Below are 22,443 nucleotides of genomic sequence, written 5' to 3' on the forward strand. Positions count from 1 at the left end.
CAGCAATCTAATTAGCATGTAGAACTAATTTCAAGTCTGTCTGTACTTTCTGTGTACATAAAATAAAGAAAATATGCAAATCCATACGACTGCGCCAAATATGGTTACGCGAAACATAGTTTTGTAATAATTTACATTTCATTACATGTGTTGTAATACTGTATACAAAAAAACATAATTTAGTACAAAATTTAGTTAAACTCGAAAACTGCGTGGCACGTAATCGTACGTTAATTGCTGCACATGATTTTGACTCGGTGTTTTGTGCAACGTTAGAATTAAATCGTGGCATGTGCTTTGTTCTCGCTTAATTTGTTGTTTGGGCACATGCACAAGCAGGGTTGCGTTGCGAGTTTAACACAAGACTTTTATTTTGGTAATTTAAGTTTGACCTTTACGATAATTAATGTACGTTAGTTTGAACAGTTTTGTACAACTGATGTTAAAGGCATCTCTATTGAAATTTTCATTAATTCACAAAAAAAGCTCTATATATATAAATAGGGGGGGAGAATCAATGAATCCATAAAGGGATGACAGGTCTTTTACCCTGTCGAAATGAGGACAAACATGTGAAGATGTTGGCCGTCTATATGGCAACAGTCACTGCTATTCGATACTCAAAGCTGTGTTCCAGCATTATTTAAAGTATTTGAAGTCGCTGTGATAAAATTGGTAACCGAGAACCATCAACCCTTTTACTCGTAGTTTAACGCGGCACAAAGTCGAGAACATTTAATTATTAATGAAGATAGTCAAGTCTAAGAGCTAAGTTAATAAGCTTCATTATTTTCCACTTATCCTAGCTGGAGTCAATTACACAGAAACTAAAGATGAGACGTAAGTGTAAACTGCGACTTTGCTGAATATTGTTTTAAGAACTCGCGGAATTTTTTGCATGTCGCGTGTATTTTGTACATTTGCCAGTCCTAACAATGTAACTAAATCTGGCTATGACATAACGAGATTTTTGTAGGCCTTTTTTGGGATTCCTGAAACACGAGTCGAGATGCCATGTTTCAGGTCACATTAAGGGAGGATACATCATCGACGTATTTAGTTTTTCGCGTGTCGTCCTTGTCACCGAGGGGTGAAATTAAACGCTGTTTTCTAGGTCGGAGTGTGGAGTAATTAGAAGGTGGTGTGTCAAGAGCAACACGTTCGGTTATTGCTCGATGAAAATGTCTATGATTAATTTTTATGGACAAGGGAGAAAAACACGCTGCCTTAATTTGAGTTACTGAACACATCTGAAGCTGAAAGAGACTAAACCCGATTATTTATTGCCTTAAAACCAGTAAATGCTTTGAATGAAAATGCATTACGACTTTTATCGCAGCGGTCCAAACTCGGACTAAACTATTTTTAATTTATGAATCATTGGTTCGTTTAGATGATTTACAGTATTTCAGTATTAACTCTCAGATTTTTACACTTGTATTAAATAGATTTCACTGGGCAACAATTCAAACATAATAACATTTTCTATATTAACAATATTCAAATTGTTTTAAGATTCTTTTCAATGTTATTGTTAAACACTTAAAGGGCAATAATAAAAAAATAATTTAAAACATTCTTCAAACATGTTTTCCATATTTTTTACAAAATGGGTTATAGAAATAACGATTTTTTTATGTCTAGTCTTCTACTTTTTTAAAGACATTTAATAAAGAAATATCGAGGAGGTAATTCTACGACATTAACCAAAACTTTTAAAAGTCAGCCCAAAAAAAACCTAAATCGACCTGTTCTAGCGTTTTTGAGAAAATTCAATTCTAAACTTCTTCTCTAGAGAATTTATTCAGACTCAGGACCCACTGTGTAGAACTTATCGACAAATCTTATGTTTATGAACTTCCTTGCAGCTCAAAAAGATTTTGTGTGTGTGACAAAACAACTTCGCAAAAGTACGTGTGTTGAGATTAAATCTATTTTATATATATGTTACGGTTAAAGTGAATACTCGGCTGGTTTTCAAACTAACTGGTTGTTATGCAAACTAACCAAGTCGCTATAGTTATTATAGACGAAAAACTATTTTCTCTTACATTAGCAGGGTTTCTTGGTTAATTTGTAAACTGCCAGCTAGTTTATAAACTATCGTACAAGTTTGGATAATTTACATACTTTTTTTAAAGTACATAAATTAACCGAAATAATTGGTTAGTTTACAAACCAGCCACTTTGTTCTGGTTAAAATAAGAACTTTTTCTCTAGTACGATAAAATAACCAATGAATTGTATCATTGCCTACATTGAACACTAAAACAACTGTCTGTTTGCATACTAACTGCCTAAAATATGATACAATTCATTGGTTATTTTATCGTACTAGAGAAAAAGTTCTTATTTTAACCAGAACAAAGTGGCTGGTTTGTAAACTAACCAATTATTTCGGTTAATTTATGTACTTTAAAAAAAGTATGTAAATTATCCAAACTTGTACGGTAGTTTATAAACTAGCTGGGCAGTTTACAAATTAACCAAGAAACCCTGCTAATGTAAGAGAAAATAGTTTTTCGTCTATAATAACTAGCGACTTGGTTAGTTTGCATAACAACCAGTTAGTTTGGAAACTAGCCGAGTATTCACTTTAACCGTAACATATATATATTTCAGGTCATATATTAGTTATTTTATTGGGGGTTAACTGATAAATTATTGTCTAGCAAATTATTCTTCTAACACTTAAAGCATGTTTAATGAAAACATTATACATTCACACAGGAGTATATTAGATTATTTTGAATTATCCGCCTTTGTTAAGAGTTACAGAAAAATGAGAAAAAATTATTATTTTACGAGTGTTTGGTTGATTTACTTGTCTGTATTTTTCGTATATATTTAAGAAGAATGAAATTGATAGAAGATTATTTTGACAGAAATCAAACAAATCCCGCTTCTTTAAAAAATTATAACATTTGATTTTGCGATTTTTGTTTTGTGATCACCTCTATAAAGTAAAAGAAAATTAGTGGCGTAAATAATACCCCCGCAGCTCTTGCGCCAAGAGAGCGCTGTCCGCATAAATGCGGACAACAAATAACTAACGGGAAAACTTGCTCTTTCGCTGTCTCAGTACATGCGCAACTTCGACTGTTTATGTTTATGCTTCCAAAGAATTGGACTATTAGCACGTTCCGACAACAAACATCTGCGTTAAAAGAAAATGACATTTGATTGATTTTGTCTCCTCAAAAGAAAGGAGAAGACTAATTTAATTAATTAAGCTACAATGGAGCAATGTAATTTTAGGCGAGGTGTTATTATGATAATAATTATTTTATTTTTATTAAATATATTTGGGTGCGACATTATTGCATTCTTACATTTTCGAGACAATGGGCTGAACTGTTATTGACCCGAGAAAAAAAAAACGGCACGGCGGCATTAAGCATTCAGCCCCTCTTCATATGCAAAGCTAGCGCACTATCACTGCGCCATCGATGGGTTGATGGATGATCTTATATGTCTAAAGGCAAAATGGATTAAACAATAAACAAATATATTAATAATAAATAAAACCAAGGTAGATCCGTAAATTAAAAGTAAAAGAGTAGACCACATATTTTATAAAATTTAGATAATGTTAATTACACAATATCAAGTACCAAGTAGTATCTGATAAAATAAGACTGACTTTGGCAAATGACCTACTCTCTGTGAAAATAAAGGGCGGGTGGGCGGGGTTAGTATTTGCCAAGATAAGACTGATTTTGGTAAAGGACGTAGTCTCTAAGAAAAACGAGCGAGTGGATGGGTTGGTACTTGCTAAGGTAAGACTGATTTTGCCAAATGACATACACTCTAAGAAAATAAAGGACGGGTGGGCGGGGCCAGTACTTGCTGAGATAAGACTAATTTTGTCAAATAACAAACTCTCTAAGAAAATAAAAGGCGGGTGGGCGGGGCTAATACTTGTCGGGATAAGACTGATTTTAGCAAATAACCTATCTCTAAGAAAATAAGAGGCAAATGAGCGTGACTAGTACCTGTTACGATAAGACTGATTTTGGCAAATGAGCTACTCTCTAAGAAAATAAAGGGTGGGTGGGCGGGGCTAATACTTGCCACGATAAGACTGATTTTAGCAAATAACCTACTCTCTAAGAAAATAAAAGGCGAATGGGCATGACTAGTACCTGTTAAGATAAGACTGATTTTTGCAAATGACCGAATCTCTACGAAAATAAAGGGTGGGTGGGCGGGGCTACTACTTGCCAAGATAAGACTGATTTTGGCAAATGACATACTCTCTAAGAAAATAAGAGACGGGTCGGCGGGGCTAGTACTTGTTGAGATAAGACTGATTTCGTCAAATGACATACTCTCTAAGAAAATAAAGGACGGGTGGGCGGGGCTAATACTTGGCAAGATAAGACTGATTTTAGCAAATAATCTACTCTCTAAGAAAATATAAGGCAAATGGACATGACGAATACCTGTTAGGATAAGACTGATTTTGGCAAATGATCTACTTTCTAAGAAAATAGAGGGTGGGTGGGCGGGGCTCGTACTTGCCAAGATGAGACTGATTTTGGCAAATAACCTACTCTTAAGAAAATAAAGGGTGGGCGGGCGGGGCTAGTACTTGCCAAGATGAGACTGATTTTGGGAAATAACCTACTCTCTAAGAAAATAAAGGGTGGGCGGGCGGGGCTAGTACTTACAACTTAAAACACTTACACTTTTGAACTTCACTTCACGAAAACCCAACACGAACTAATTGATACACGAGGAGAACTCGAAAAGAAATGTGTAGGACGCAAGCGCGGATACAGGATTTCGTTTAGGGGGGGCGCAATTTTTTGAGATTTTACTCATCTCCCAGAAATTCGTTCTAAACAAAAAAAATTATAAAATTTTAACTAGTATACTCTTTTTCACATAACATGGGTGACCTTTGGTTGTTTTCGTTATACATATAGTGTACAGTAGAACCTCGATAATCCGAATTAATTGGAAAAAAGGTGTGTTCGGATTAACGATTTGTTCGGATCAGCTATTTTCCCAAAAATCTGAAAGGAAATTGAATAACAACTTCATACACAGTTGAAAACAAACTTCAAGAAATAAACCTTAATTTTATTAAACAAAATTAAAGAATTCTTAAGCAACAATGGATAACACAGGGCAACAAAAAAAATTAAATTTTATGCGGTATTAGCTTTGATTGTACTTTCAGTTACTGCAATTGTTGTAGTAATCTGTTGTGTGATCAGAACATTTGAAATGACTCTGGTTCGAAAGATACAGCACTTCACGAAAAGTCATCCAAAAATGTTATTTTCAAGCATTTCCGATCAAATCTTTCTGTTTTTTTATTACAGCTTTATCTTAGCGGTCAAAAATTTCTAGGAGAATCATAAAACAATAGAGTATCGCCATTGCGTTGCCAATATCCTAGATAAATATTTGAAAAATTAGGAATTAACATGAGCATTAAAAATCCATTTGTTGCTTAGTCATTTGGACCCATTTCCTAACAGTCTTAGCGATTCCAGCTAATAGCAGTGAAAATTTTTTCACCAGTACATAAAGGTAGTGGAAGAAAGGTACTAAGGCCAATGGAAGCGCAAATGATGACAGATTACCGTTGAACTTCAAAAACAAATTGTCTTAATTCGAAATATTGTAGAAAATCCTACAAAAAACATGTTTTTTCTCTTTTATTTTTATTTTTGATTAATAATAATGTATATCTAACATATATTAGCAGTTTGGTTTGAAAATAACAGTCTTAAAATAAATTTCATATATTTATTACATAACTGAGGTCGTATAATGAAGATCCATTTATCTCAAAAATTATAGTCAATTTGGCAAATCTAAAATTTTTTTCGTATTCAGCAGACTTTAAATACCCAAAATCGACTCTCAAAGTAGTTACCGCTGATCCACTGTTCCCCGGTGTAATAGATACATTCTAAAAAAATATTACTCCGTGACCATAAACACGCTATCTTTTTGGAATCAACACGCCGGGATCTATACCCTGAATTTTTTCAGAATTTTTAGACGAATTTTTCAAAAATGTAATTTTCCATTATGTATTCTCGACGATTTTCGAAATTTAACTAAATACATTTTCTTGTAGATTTTGGGCCTCAGAAGTCACTTCTGGCTTTATTTTTTCTATAACTTAAACCATTTTTCCAGATTCGTCCAGTTGAAATAATTATAGCAATTTTTAAAAATTTCGAAAAATTCGAATTTCACACCGAATTTTCGAAAATATTGCTCGGTTACCATTAACATGCTACATTTTTGGAATCAGCACGTCGGGATATACACATATCCCTGAATTTTTAGGAAACTTTTTCAAAAATGATTTCATTTTCGACGATTTTCGAAATTTACGTAAATACCTTTTCTTGTAGATTTCGGGCCTCATTTCTTCGATAACTTCAACCTTTGTTCCAGAATTAGTTAATTAATTCAGTGCATTAAAATATGGCAATTTTTAAAAATTTCAAAATATTCCATACAACATAGCTATGTAGAAAGATCTTGCGTCATTTATGCAACTAGGTGCGTGTTTCCAAGTTCAGTTCGGATTGCAGAGTTTTTGTTCGGATTAAAGAAGCATCGACTTCAAATAGCCTCTAATCGTGAATTCGGATTATAGAGGTTGTAGGTACTGTATTTACAAAATAAAATGCGATTTCAAAATTTTGAAATTGGTCAAAATAAAGTACCTCGTTCGTGTGTCGGGGGGGGGGGGGGGGGGGCAATTGCACCCATTGCCTCCACCCTGGATCCGCGCCTGGTAGGACGGCAACCCTTTTATACAAAACTCAACTGTTACCTTGATACCCCAGTTTGAGTGGATTATTGTTGGTTGCTGGTTGTATTAACTATCAATTCATCAATTCCTACAGGATCTTTTATAAGCAAGCAATAGTTTCACAACTTCCGTCTCAGAGCCAATAAAATGAGTGACCAAAACGGCATAGGGGTGGGTGGGTGGAGCCGCTTCTGACTTCGTTTTAAATCTTAGGTTCTACCGTTTTTCAAACTAGAATTCAATTCCTATTTTACAGTAAATACAATAAGTCAGTGAAATGGAGAAAAGAGTTGGGGGGGGAAGGGCTAGGTTTAGTTTTTTCTGAAGAGTCTTATAAGCAAGCAGTACCCCTGCTCACTCATCCCTTCTTCATTCTAGTTACTACCCTTGATAGACGCAAACGTCATCAAATTGTTGGTGGAAACGATTAACCAAATTTTGATTAGTGTTCTACCATTTACATACTAGTATTCCTAATAAACAAAATTTGACAACAATCGGTCCGATAGTTTCTGAGTTTATCTGTCTAATAAAAATCGATGTAGACGACAGACAGGCAGATAATAAACAGACGGAAACCGGAGACCACTTTTTTCATACATTAGGGTCACGTAACGTTGAGAAAACATTACAGTAGCAAGTCGTCGGATGGATTAAAAAACTTAAAAAGTAAAAATGTGAAAAAGTGAAAACCTTTATATATAAAATAAACATGAACGTTTTAAGATTTGAGAATCATATTGTATCAGAAATAAGACTTGAACTTTCGAATGATTTTTATCTCGACTAGCGTCCCGCCAAAAAACTATTTTGCAGTGGCTGCTTGTAGGCTACTCCATTGAAGTGTCATATGTTTATGTACAGATGTAAATGCAAACCTTCTATAAACCTACTTTTTATTTTTTTAAAGCGCTTTAAATTTCAGCTCAATTCTTTTTTCTTTTGTGTTTGAAAAATGTTCGATCATTAAAACCCACAATGTTTTCCCAATAAACTTTTCAATACTTAACGTTGCTAAAGCTGTTAATTAACTTATTTTCGGTAGAACGTAGTCATGCTTCTTATGGGGCTGTATTTGACTTTGTATCTTTAAGCCAATTTTGCATAAAAGCCATAAGTTTATTTCCCTACTACTCAAAGGAAATGTCAACGTCTGTGTGAGGGCAATATTTAAATTGACCCAACGAACCGTGAAATAGAATTGTTGAATTGTTGTTGAAATTTTTGTTTACGTCATGATACAATGTATATAATTTTGACAAAAAATATTTTATTCAGTTTTTATTTTTTTGAGGGTCATTGACCAATTGACCCCATGGACGAGCCGACACTATTATTTTGCAGAAAACACTAGGGGAAAAGAGTTTCTACATTTTTAAATAATTAATACTAAAAAAAATGCACTTATTTGGTTAACAAAGGTTTATTTAAATTTTTATAGAATTTTTTATTTAATTTTAGTTTGTGAAACTTTGCTATGCTTTCTTAGTTTGGAAAATTTAAAGTATGTTGCTTCATACATGTACTTCTATATAGCCAGTTGTAAACAATATTTTAGGGCGTATTTTTGAGTAGAGTTATTTAATGAAGTTTTTACATGACGCCACCCGAGGGAGATGAACAATTATATCCTGTAATCCTTAATTCCCTTAAAGAGAAAGAAAGACGTTTGTGTGGAGAAAATATAACAATTAGGTATCTAGACAGTATTTAGGAGATTTGAATGACAGGCTATAGTGATCAGCTGCAGCAAATATCAAGAAATTAAAATATATTCTTAGTTGATCAATGATTGATTAAAACTTTAATAAAGATCTTTGTGATGTGTTGTTTTTCCCATACTACTTCTGTAATAAAAGAAAAAAAAAACACCTTACAAGAGATAACAATATATTTTTTTTGGAAGAGAACGAGAAAAATACAGATGATATCAAAATATAATATGAGAAGGAGATTAAAAGAAAGCTTCAAGGAAGACTCAGAAAGTCAATGAAAATAACGTTATATGTAGAATAAAAAGAATTAGACACTGTGTGGTACATGTTTAGAAGCAAAAGATTGTCAGACATTAGAATATGTGAAAAAATTACACGAAGATTGATAAGAGAGAAAATCTACTGACGAAGGTGCGACGAGTGATGAAATAATAAACTGTCGCGTTGAATTTTAACTTATAATTAAACATTTTCAGTACGAAATGTATTATTAAAGTGCTACTGGCAAATTCCCCGTCTCATCAAAAATGAATGAACGAGTTTTGTAGACTCCATTCTTTTGCATGAAATGATCGTCAACAGTTTGTAATAATTTATGTGAAATCCAGTGCTGTACTACAAATATACATGATACTGAGTTTATTTTACACATTTCAGTTTTCTTTTAATATTTTCGTAAGACAAATAAACTACTGAAATTTTAAACAAGGCACAGTGAGTGATTTCGAAGCACTTTTGTGGTATTTTCTGTCTTTATTAAATGATAAACAAGTATTTAAAATTTTAATATTTTTTATTATAAAAACGGCTAGAATTTAAATAAAAAACAGTTTTTTTTAAATTTGTAAGTATTTATGAAGAGAAATTTATAATTCAATAAACTTCTTTGATCTTATTAATTAATTCGAAAAATTGAACCATCAAGGAAACTACGCCGATTTAAAAAAGTGTTTCCCTTCCTCGTAATTACCCTCAGTCTCAATTTACTCTCTCGTCAACCCTTACGTCCACATCACACACGCCTTCTAAAAACACCATTAGCCCCGTAGTAAATGCCCGGAGCTTCGCCAGACGACGAACTCCGGCAGGACGCAACGGGAGTACGCATAAAGTTGGTCCAGTTCGCGTCCTGAGCGTCGGCAGCGTCGCAGTTGTACCAACACTCCGGTCTTCAAAGGAAGCTTTCAAAGCGGTGCAGCGCGGACAATTCGATTCTCGCTTTCGCCGAATTTTCATTCGGGATGAAGGGACAAATGGTGGCTGTTAAGTGCTCCACGGGATTTATTAAGTTGACAAAGTGTGAGTATTCAAAGGAGCGACTTTGTAAACAGTTGTTGAGTATATTTAACTTGGATGTTTACGTATGTGCCAGAAGTTGATTAGTTAGGCCTCAAGTAGGGAAGAAGGGGTTGTGGATGAGGGTTTTAGTGGAGTTTTTTTTTTTTTTTTAAGAAAGAAAATAAATTCGGGCTTTCGTTAACTACTTTATTATTGAAAATATTCGGAGTTTGTACGTGGATAGATTTTGAAAACCTCTACAGGTGGTTATATTTTAACTTCTGGGTTTATTTAACGTATTTAAATTTTGAATGAAGTTGGTCGACAGCGTCAAAACTAGCTGCGCTGAAACGAACAAAGGACGATGTTGTTGTTTATGTGTATCACGTAGATTTAAATATAAATTATAGCGTTTCTAACAAAGAGAATGTAAAAATAAATCAAATAAATTAATTTAAAGTGGGATATATTAACTATGGTCATATTTGATGAATTTTTAAGTGGGAATGTTTAAATCCAAAATATGGTAACAGTCTTTTATAAAACTGACGACAATGTGCTATTGTGTAGTGCTATTTATATTATTCAGTTTTAATTTGTCTGTTGTAGAATTTACGTAGCCGTTCCATAACATATTCGATTAATTTTATGTGTAGGTGGGTGTGTATTTTGTGTTTTGTTAAAGAACGTCGCGAACGATTATTATCAAAACTGGCACTGAGGAAAGCGTTATTAGATCTTGTGTTAATTAGCATACGGTGCCAAAACATTAAAAAAATTAAAGAAAAATGTTAAAGTATTTTTGTAAAGGTTATGTGTCATGAAGAAATTTTTACTTTTTATTATTATTTTTACAAATCGAATTATAAAAATAAAGAAGTTTTTTATTCTTATGTCTAGTTTTCCATTATACATTTAGTAAAAAATATCGAAGAGTAGTTCTCCGCTATTAGCTAAAACATTTCAAAGTTGTTCATATATATAGCCCATGTAAAATCTAAATCGACCTGTTCTAGCCTTTTTGTTAAATTTCATTCCTCAACTTCTCTATCGAATTTATTCCAGACTTGAAGGATCCACTGCGTAGAATTTATTGAGGAATCATTTTTCTATTTTGTTTGTGAACTTTCTTGCAACTGAAAAAGATCTGGTGTCTGACAAAATAGCTTTGGGATACACGTGTATTTAACTGAATTTATGTCATCGTAAAACTTTATTTTAGTTAGTCTATTTCATTGAAGTTGAAGCATTATTTCTCATGAAAATTATTTCTTAAATATTTCAGACAATTCTGGTATAGGTATTCGATTAAAACATTACAAGGTGTATTCTGAGCGGCAATTATTTTGAATTACCTGCGTTTGTTAACAGCTCCAGAAAAATATTTTTTTATGGTGTTAACTTAGATTACTAAAAATTAAAATAATTTCGGTCTAATGTTGGGTGATTTTTAAATTTCTGCTCTAGTTGGCTATTACGCTTACGCTAGCCGTTTCAATTGTCTTGCTGACGTACGCGTCATGGCCAACTAGAGTAGAAATTTAAAAAAATCACACGGTATTATATTACCATTTATTTTAGTCTAAAATATTCAGGACTTTATGATAGAGTTTTGCTTTCGTTACTGTCACGAGAAATAAGACTGTTTTCTTTAACCTTCCTATTTCTCAGCGTTTCGAGGTCAACTCATCTCTTTCGCAAATCTCATAAAATTTAATGTGAACTTAAAACAACACACAATCCTTGTAAAGATTCACGGCCAAATTTTAACGTTACATAAAATAAATTTTTTGGTTACTAATCTTCACCATTAAAAATAAAAAAAAAATCTGTTTGCTTGTCATCAACACATAACACATAACGATGTTACCACTTGTCAAACTCTTCCACGTGACCATAAATAAAAAAGTACCATATTTTTCAGGACATTTACTGAAATATCCATATTTTGTATCGTCCTAATTTTTTTTTTTTTTTTGTTATATTTTGGTTTTCGTTTGAATTTACGTGCAATTCTGTAACCACTGCAGTTGCAAAACCAATTTATCTTACGAACTTCACTAGCTGTCAGCGTTGTCACAAGCTTCAGTAGGTCAAAAGCATCATTAATATCTAATTACGTCGCAGCATTCTGGAGCTTTCTGCGGGTGCAAAATGATATACAGCCGCAGTCGTAAAAAATAAGTTCCCCAACTTTTATTTCGACGGCCGTGTTTTAAACAAAAATTTTTATTTCATTTCGCTACAACTGTGTTAGATTTGTCATTGCGCTTTATGCGACATTTTGCAAATGCTTCGCAGCATTTATTGAAACTTTTAAATGTAATATCGCAAAATTCAAAAATATTAAATCTCTAGTGGCATTTTCTTGTTTCAGCGACGCATTTTATTGTCAATATAAAATAAAAATACCTGTCATAAAGGTAAGAAAATCGGTAATCTTTTTGGCAGCAGTTTACAGCACGCCCATAAAATATATGAAACCGTATTTATTACCAATAAATAATTTTTAGATCACAACATTATGGTTCAATTCACTTAGAGGCCCAAATATTTCAGCTTCGTCCCCCAAACGTTAATCACATTTTCTTTGGAACAACCACATGTCGAGAATTAATTTAATATCCCATCCTCTAAAAATATCATTTGTTGTTCCTGATCAAGCACAAAGTAATTTTATTGGTTTACTTTGTTCGAGACTGTAAAATTTAATTAAAAATAGCCACCCAAAAACACACTATTGTTGTGCTATTTCAAACAAGGTCTGTCAACACACCTGAAACTTCTCATGACACGTAACAAAAATATTGTCCCAGTAAACCTCAGCAAACCCTCAACGCCATGACTAACAACCCTTTCAAGATAATGCACCTCTGCACCCAATTACACTGGAAAATTCTCATCTCGAATTTCGAACAGGATCGAATTCCTTGCGGCTTATTCTCATAAGTGCACATTTTAGCAGCGTAAGTAAGAGTAATCGACATCGACGCCATCCTCAAATTGCTTTTTAAACCTGGAAATGCTCTATTTGAAGAGTCTGACTCGCTAAAAATATTTAATCAAGTTAAAAGAAGCAAAACGAACGGGAATCGAATTTAGCGCACCTAAAAAGGGTGAATAATTCGGAGAGATTCCTCTTTTTGCTAAGCCTTAAACTGATGGAAAAACATCGGGAACCCAACCACCTGTAGAAGTCGGCTAAATTATGTCGCGTGTGAACTACAGTCAGGAGTTATGTAAATGGAGACTTTAACAAAGTTGGGGAGGAGGGAGCTAAATTTAAAACTGTGCTGCTATTTGACCCTGAATTTTTAAGCTACGAAGAGGAAAGTTTGCTGGAAGTGTAATTTATGCTAATGTTACAACGATAAAGTGAAATAAAATGTAACACATGTTAGGCTACGGGAAGAGAAACCGAGAAGAATTGCCCACTAACAGCAGAAAGTTGCATGTTTTACATAAACTATAAACTAGAATCATACTTTACTAAGTAACTCACACAAAATTAACTTGATTTATGCTGTGAAAAAATGTGCTTTACTCAATCATTTACACACATGTGATCAAAATATCCGACAAGTACAGTCGGCTTCTTTGTTTGACGTGTTATAAAAACAAACCAATTTACGAATCGTAAATACCGTCACTATATACAATAGTCTAATCTACCTACTAACACTCTTATTTCAAATTTCGTTAATTAGTGAGGAAAATACTCATCTAGAATGAAATACAAATTTAGATCTATGCATGTTATTTCATCGTAAATTTGTGACAATTTCATAGCGTGTCATAAAATGCAACAAATAAATCGAACTCTAACATTATGCATATTTAACAGATTTCGAATAATGCATGAATAAAATTTCAACAATTATAATTTAAATCTACATATGTAATACTAATAATACACGTACATATTAATCCATGTAAATCAACCTCAGTGGGAAATTTAAAATAAAAATTTGGGTGTAACTTTACAACAAAATGAAAGGTTCTTGTCATGTAACGTATAAAATGGCGACATGTGTTCACAAATGTATATTCTAACTTATGTGGGATAGAAAATATATTGCATTATTATCTTACCCATAAAATTCGAACCAACTGCGACACCATGTTGAATATTTATCAATTATTGCAAGCACTAACACAATATAACGCAAGACATGTTTTGCGTGACGTAAAACCCCTAATTGCCTGTTAATTATACTGTTATAAAATTTAACGAACACGCAAAAATTTCTTTCCACAACCACCGCATTTTAGGTTAATTTCCTGACTTAATTTAGTAAATAAGCTCAACGTTCTGTCCGATACATTTTCACGCATAATAAAACAGTATATAAACTTTGAAATTAATAGCCGACTTGCTTCGGAATATAACGTAACCGCAAAGTTTTGCAAAGCTAATTTTACGGAGTTACATGCTGGAATGCCCTTTACTGAAATTTGATAATTTATGCAATCTTGTTCGCAAATTTTGGTTCAAAAGGAAGCAATACGTGTGTGGCATTATGGAAGGGAGATTGACCACGCGGTAATTGGGACAATAAAATTCATTCTTATTATTATTGTGTGTTTTGTACTTCGGGTGGTGACTGAAAAATTGACAGCTCTAAAGCAGCTCCATCCTAAAAAAGTTGTTTCGTTGTTTTTGAAACAACAGATAATAAATTAATAAATGCGTGGCTTTTGTTAAAATTCACCATTTGGCAAAAAAATTCCAAGCGTTGTTTTTCACCAGACGCTATTAGAGTCTGAATATGGTTAGACACTTCTGGGTATTCTTTGTTACAAAGGTAACATTAAACTTTTTACATTTAAATATTCGCGAACTTTTAACGACCGCATTCAGTAAATCACATTTTCAGGAAACTCCCTAATGATACCTTAAATACAGTGTCGTAATTAATTTTTTGTTTCGATTTTTGTGTATTCCCAATTTTCCAAAATAAGCTCAGATATGATTTTTGTTAGTTATATAAAATCTAATTGTTTGTTATTGTGAACAAATTTAGTTTTATTTTTCGAAAATTAGTATCGGTAAACGTATCGAAGTGCTTAAAGCCCACGCAAAGTTCCGCCACGAACAAACTCAGTTCTATTTCCGGTTTAAGTAATCTGTGTTTCACGTATTCATTTATTTCAGACAATTACTCCATTATGGGAAATAGTTTACTTCATGCAACTGTTATCTATTATAGAATTACCCTCAGGTAACCGAAAACCGCAAATTTCAAAGCTACGTACACGCAGTTCAGTGTTTTGTTTTGTACAATTTCAACAATCGATTTTTTTCTATTTATTCTATTTTTAAAGGTATAAATTCGTTATCACGCTGGATTGGAAATTTAACTGTAAAGATTTGCTGATATCTTTCTAATATGTCATTGTCTGCGGTTTGTGGAAATTAGATAATGCAGCAATAAAAGGAGTGCTATAAAATTGAAATCGGATGAATTCTCTATATTTTACGATACTAAAGTCTTTTCGTAAAAGCGAATAAAATGCCATGGTAGATTTATGACAACCAAACCTGCGGTACAGGAGGGAGAATCGCGAGACGTAACGGGAGATAGTCTAAAAGGACACCGAACGCATAATTCTTGAGAAAATAAGAAAAATACATGAAAAATAATAATCAATTTCACGGTCGCGATACAGCGTTTTTATGTAAATGAGCGTATCTTTAATGATTAAGAAATTACAAAATTCGCTCACGTTTGAAATTATTCGTATACATTTTGTGATAAGAAACTCAGCGCTGTGATCCTCCACGTTTGTTACATATATATAACACTAGCACATTAATTTTACTTATTGAATTACTAAACGTTTCCTATTTTTTCCAAAGTGATCCAGATTTCTATAGACTTCTAATTAATGAATATTAGTTAAATTTTGGGTTTTTAGAGGGAAACGCAGTGGTCGAAGAGTCCTCGAGAAGTAACCAGAGGGAGAAGAATACGTACCCGAGAGACCAGAGCAACTTTGTATTTTGTGTGAAATGAATAAACCACCATCGTAAAAGGTGAATTTCATTTACGCACAGACATCTGCATTGTCTTAAAAAATACAAAAAGGTTGGTTAAAATAAACTAGGTTGCTCGGAATATGGTAAAATATGTGAATCAATGTATAAAAGATTCGTCAATCAACTTCACATACAAGAAAATAAAAATTTTATTTACACTGAAAGTTCCCCAAACATTTATTTCTAAAATTATCATTGCAACGTTGTAGAATTAAAATGTGTTGAAGACAAAGAAAATAGTTTTTACTTCCCGAGCGTAAGCTAAGGAAATATTGTCCTAGAGTCTATCGGTCGACTCCCTACTTTTATGTTTTCTCGACCTTTCACGGCCCTCAGAGTGCGAAGAAATAGGTCTCCCGTTTCCATCTGTCTCTCCGGGTTTTTATTAGACAGATAATCTCCGAAACTACTAGACCGATTAAATTTTGGGAATACCACGTAGATGGTAAAAAGTAAGGGATGCCGTCACCTCCAAAATTTACAATATGTAGTATTTTTTTATTATTACTTAAAATAAGATACTTCTGTACTTGTGGTGTATGAATCCGTGTTGAGTTTTCACTCTAGACGCTCAGATTTTTTGAAAAAATATCAAAATTGCATAACAATATTTTGCTATTTAACTTTGAAACTGCAAAATCGAATGCTCTCAGATCTTGTAAGCGTTTTAAGGTTATCGTAATCATGGCAGATCGTTAATTCAAAATTATTCCTTTATCCCTTTCGGAAAAATTGATGAGGTCATCTCAAAATTTTGCCCAATAAATCCTATTCAAAATGTGGAAAATACGATGAGTTTATACTTGGGATTTATCACTGCATTAAAAATTTATGAATTGCTTATAGGAAGCAAGAAGTTCTGTCCAAATAACCTTTGATCAATCTTTACTTCCCGAACGTAAGCGAGTTCGTCAACCGACTCTCTACTTTTATGCGTTCTCGACCTTTCATAACTCCTAGATTACGAAAAAATAAGTCTTCCGTTTCCGTCTGTCTGTCCGTCTGTCCGTCTGTTTGTCCGTCTGTTTGTCCGTTTAATTTGCCTAATCGCCCCCACCAGTAATGTGATGACGTCACTTCGAAATTGTACATAGTAAATGGGTTTTAAATTGTATAAAATAATATAGTCCTACACATGTAGTTTATGACTCCGTTTTGAGTTTTTAGCCGAGACTTCCAGATTTTTGGAAAAAAATCAAAATTATAATTAATTAAACGGGTTGTCTAAAAAAAAATATTGGCTTGAGCAAAATTTATTTGTTTTTAATTTGGTTATTACAAAAATAGGATTTCGTCTTCGACTGACCGTTTGTTGACACATATGATCTCGAGATTGACCACTTCCGGGCGTTCCACTAATTTATGACTTGCAGCCAGGCAGCCACCTGCACAAAGAGCTGCTGAGTTTTGTTTGCAATTGCTATTGCTTGCTTATTAGACTCTGTAAATACAAAGCTAAATTTAGCTCCGCCCACTTCCTTTCTCCATTTTGCTAACCTATTTTACTTCTGTATGAATTGAATTTTCATTTAACAAAGGGCAGGATGTATAAGATTTAACTCAAAATCAAAACCGACCCCACCCATCCAGTTCTACTCCATTTTGATGACTCATTTTGTTGACTCTGAGACGTCAGTTGGATTTTAGATTGACAAATAGCAGAATCTAGTAATACATTTTTTTATGAAATTTTTCTTTTTATTCCAAAAACGGCTTTGCTGTCAGGATTTACATGGAAATGTTTAAAAATCCCCAGACCAATGAAATGATTTATTTAGGCGGAGTTTGTGCGAGTGGGAGGAGCATCAGTAATGTTGTTTTTTAAATATATATAATTCTCACGTCTAGTATACTTATTTCACACAAGCTTAATACTTTCTAGATACTTTAGTTACAATTTGTCTATCTTCTCGCAGTTTAACGAATTAAATAATATAATAATGTTGTCATTGGTTAACAATATTTAGAGTAGTCACTAGAATCAAAAGGGAAAAAACTGAACTTAGCTCCGCCCACCTCCTTTCTCCATTTCACTGACTTATTTTATTTATTGTCAAAAGGATTTGAATTTTGATTTGACAAGCGTAGAATCTAAGAATTAAATAAAAAAAAGTGGCCCCATCCCTCCTTCGTTTTCATAATTTTATTGCATTTTAGAAGGAAGTTATATTTTACAAATAATAGAATTTAGGAGTAGATTTTCTTTATAAAACTTGAGGTACAATTCTAAACCCCGCCCCATTTCTCCAGCCAATGAAACGATGTATTATGGAGCTTATACAAGTGGGAGGAGCATTAGTAATATTGCGTTTTAAATATAATTATCACGTCTGACGTGCTTATTACGCCCCGAATAATTTCTAAATATTTTATTTACAATTTATCGATTTTTTTATAAAGAGTAACGGAATTGTTGAGTAATGTTGTCATTAGTTAACTAGTCCTAAAATCAAGAGGAGTTGGGTGGGCGGGGCTATTACTTGCTTATAAGACTGTAGAAAAATACTGAACTTAGCTCCGCCCACCTCCTTCCTTCATTCCACTGAATTATTTTATTTACTGTTAAAAGGCTTTGAATTTTAATTTGACAAGCGATAGAATCTAAGATTTAAATCAAAATAATAAAAGTGCCCACACCCACCCTCCGTGGTTTTGATAATTCATTTTATTGGTTCTGAGAAGAAAGTTAGATTTTACATTGACAAATAATAGAATTTAGGACTTGAACGTTTTGATAAAATTTTGATTTTTATTCGAAAAACGACTTTGCCATCAACGTTTACATCGAAATATTTAAAAATTATATAAAATAGACACAATACGGTACAATTGTAAACTCCGCCCCTGTTCTCCGACCAATGAAATGATTTATTAAGGTGGAGCTTGTACAAGTGGGAGGAGTAATGTTGCGTTTTAAATATAATTATCACATCTGCTATGCTTATTTAACACCAGCCGAATAATTTATAGATATTTTATTTACAATTTATCTATTTTCTTATAAAGAGTTTAACAGAATTACCCGAGATTCAATAATGTTGTCATTAGTTAACAATATTAAGAGTAGTCCTAGAAACAAAACGGGGTGGGTGGGCAGGGCTATTACTTGCTTATAAAACTGTAGAAAAAGCTAAACTTAGCTCCGCCCACTTCCTTCGTCCGTTTCACTGTCTTATTTTATTTACTATTAAAAGGATTTGAATTTTGATTTGACAAGCGGTAGAATGTAAGATTTAAATTAAAGTCAAAGGTGGCCCCACCCACCCATCTCTACTCCGTTTTGATAATTCATTTTATTGGCTCTGAGAGGGAAGTTGGATTTTATATTGAGAAATGACAGAATCTAGGACTAATTTTTTTTAAATAAAATTTTGATTTTTATTCGAACAACGACTTTGACGTCAACGTTTACTTATAAGTATTTTAAAATCATATAAAGTAGACACAATGAGGTACAACTGTAAATCACACCCTTCTCCGGGCCAATGAAATGATTTATTAAGGTGGAGCTTGTGCGAGTGGGAGGAGCATCATTTTTAATAAGGCGTTTTAAATATAATTATTACGTTTGGAATGCTTATTTAACAACAGTTTAATATTTTCTAGGCACTTTATTTATAATTTATCTATTTTCTCACAGTTTAGCAGAATTGCCTGAGATTCAATAATAAGTATAATAATTTTGTCATTAGTTAAGAATTAAGAGTAGTCACTAGAATCAAGAGAGGGGTGGGTGGGCGGGACTATTACTTGCTTACAAGATTGTAGAAAAATGCTAAACTTAGCTCCGCCCACCTTCTTTCTCCATTTCACTAACTTATTTAGTTTATTGTTGAAAGGAATTGAATCTTGATTTGACAAGAGATAGAATCTATGATTTAAAGCAAACTCAAAAGTGGCTCCACTCACCCATCCCTACTCCGTTTTAGCAATTAATTTTATTTTTTTATAAAATTGTGTTTTTTATTCGAAAAACGACTTAGCCATCCAATATTATTTTGCTTTTTTTTATCGTTCAATAAAGTATACCGCACACTTTTGAAATTATTGCATTTGCATTCATATTTTGTCGATTTGCTTACACAGGGTGATGCACAAAAAATTAACGACTCAATTTATTTTATTGATTAAATGAACAACTGTAAAACCGAACGAATGCCTTGAAATCTTACAGACGTTTTGAAGTTATTGCAAGCATTGTCAATTTTTTATAAAAATATATCTCTTTATCTTAAATAGCATTACATATTTACATATGTTTATTTCAACTTATAGGGGTTCTCAAAAAATATAGAATCCCCAAAATCAAATTCTATAATAATTTCTGTCGAAACAACTTTGGACCAATTTTTTTAGTATTGTGTAAAATTTGATCTTGTTTTTGATGCGCAGTTTACGTCAGTTTGAATATGTGATTTTGAGAAATTGTAAGGTAACATCATAGTTAATTAAGTTTTGGTAATATAAGGAGCACCCACGAAAATGATAAGCTTCACTTGAACTTGTGAAGTTCCTTTTCATAAGCAACCATGAATTACTCTACTGCAGAATTGCAGAATGCATTGATGTCAGTGGAAGGTTTTCCATGATTATTATAGAACTATATGTCGCAAAAAATTACCTTTCAACTAACGGAACTTTTGTTTGCAGATGTAAAACATTACCGCAAAATTGGTACATCTCCAATTTCAGTGAATATACAACCTTTAATAATGTACGTGCATAAACTTGTTAAATGGTTATCAATATTTATAGACATCGAAAAAGTCCACCGAACTTCGTCCGCATTTCACTCTCCTTGCACGGAAAATATCAACCCCTCAATCTCCTGTCAGCACGGACAGGTAAATACCTGGATACGAAAACGGAAGCAATACTTTTCTTAACTTTATGCTCTTAACAGTTCCTCGATCGGACGCAATACCCTTGCGGTTCCACTTCCGCGACCCAGTCGAGCTAAGTAACTCCGGAAGTTGCAGAACTTACAACCCTCCACATGCCAAACAACATAAGCTAATACGAAACCGTTTCATTCTCGTTTACAAGCTCTAATCCATTGCATGCTATTTGCATTATATGCAACCGTCCTTCCATAGATAAGAAAATTGAACATTATCTTTTTCACGGAGGTCATCGCGTGGGTTGTAATTCGATTAAACTTGAACTAAAAACACGATTTGTTTGCAGGTGATTAAGTGCGGCGACCCTTTGTGACTGTAGTATGGTGGAGGTCTTTAATAATGCACGAGCTGACCTATATAAAACTAATTTTTCTTCATAGTCGAATAAAGACAAGTGGTTGGGAAGTAGGATGTGAACATTAGCTGAATTTCGAGTGGAAGATCAGTTCGTGAAATCTAATGTATGGGGAGATGGTCCTTGTAATGTTCTTGCGACATGAGAGGGAAAAGACTGAGTTGCTTCATAAAAACGCTGAAAAGGCTGATTTTTACAAGTGCTGGTACTTTATGAGAGCAAACTATTGTTCATCACGAAAGGTGATCTCTGTATTTTTCTCCTCGATATTTTCTCAACATTCAATTTCTTAGTGACTTATTATTTGAATCTTTCAAACTATATCTACTAAAAATAAGGAAAGTTCCATAACTGAAAATATAGTTACTTGATTTACACTATCTTGTTTCTAAACCATCCAAAATTGTACTCCTTACCACGAAAGGTATTTTGATTTGCTCTGTCTGACTATCTCAAGAATTATTTAATAAAGGAACTTAGTACATCGTTCGAGAGGAGAACGAGCACGTTAACGCTACATCACTTACTAGATCCAACAAAGAACATGGGCAAACCAAAAGCATGACTAGGATTTCCTTTGAGTATTTACACTAATTTGTTAAGCAGAGTTCATACCTATGAAACCAGATTAAATCAGCTGCAAAAAATACCGTTTCCCAGCTTCATGTGTTTAAAACCTGCACACATTTGCATTTCCTTTTAAACTCAGATCCGCCAACGACCAAACCAACCAAAAGGAAACACTCATAAAATTATATCCCCAGAAAACGCAAAAAATGCACTCAAAATTAATTAAGTCTTCACCCAGCCAACGAGTAAAATACAAACGAAAAATATATCACCTTGTCACGACACGAATGTCCCTAAAATTATTACTACACGTTCTCCACGCCAAAATATGCAAACTCTCCCAAAAGAATTCCCTGCTTTATCAACTGAAATCCCTAATATGACATCGCAACTTATCTAATAAAATGTTGCTAAACACGAACCCTGTTTAAACTTTCGCATGAATAAATCGAATTGTCTTTGTGCGGAACACTCGAAAAGCGGTGTTCTGTTTAATTTATTACAATGTGCAAAAGTTGCTAGTGCGGAAATGCACAAACATTAACCGCATTTACGCAGATGGAAAAACTTGAGGATTAATTGTCCAAGTTTGAGGCGGATTTGCTCTAAACGGGAGATTTTTATCACTTATGGACGGCAGTGCAATGGAGTTTACGCTTCATTGCTTTTTACGACAAAAATGTGTTGATTACATTAGTTTTCTGCTTCCAGAGGAGACGATTTGTATGTATTTGTAGGAGGAAACGGGTGGAATCTCAAAACGTCTTTATGCCAAGGCTCTGTTGTTTAATTAC

At 33.4% G+C, this 22,443-nt stretch overlaps 1 protein-coding gene across 5 annotated transcripts in view; it reads left to right on the forward strand.

Annotated features, from left to right (window-relative positions):
• LOC135143784 (diuretic hormone receptor-like) overlaps window positions 1-22,443 on the forward strand; it is a 136,608-nt gene that overhangs the window by 6,813 nt on the left and 107,352 nt on the right. The window contains exon 1 of one of the 5 annotated variants that reach the window (XM_064075731.1): window positions 9,671-9,804. The exons of the other annotated variants lie outside the window; for them this stretch is intronic. The gene's annotated coding sequence lies outside the window, so the exon portion shown is untranslated. Of the gene's footprint in view, window positions 1-9,670; window positions 9,805-22,443 lie in introns of those variants that run through there. 5 annotated transcript variants of the gene reach the window in all.

Source organism: Zophobas morio, unplaced genomic scaffold, assembly GCF_036711695.1.
Source record: "Zophobas morio isolate AGI-343-1 ecotype UQ-CSIRO unplaced genomic scaffold, CSIRO_AGI_Zmor_V1 ptg000004l, whole genome shotgun sequence".
Lineage (NCBI taxonomy): Eukaryota > Metazoa > Arthropoda > Insecta > Coleoptera > Tenebrionidae > Zophobas > Zophobas morio.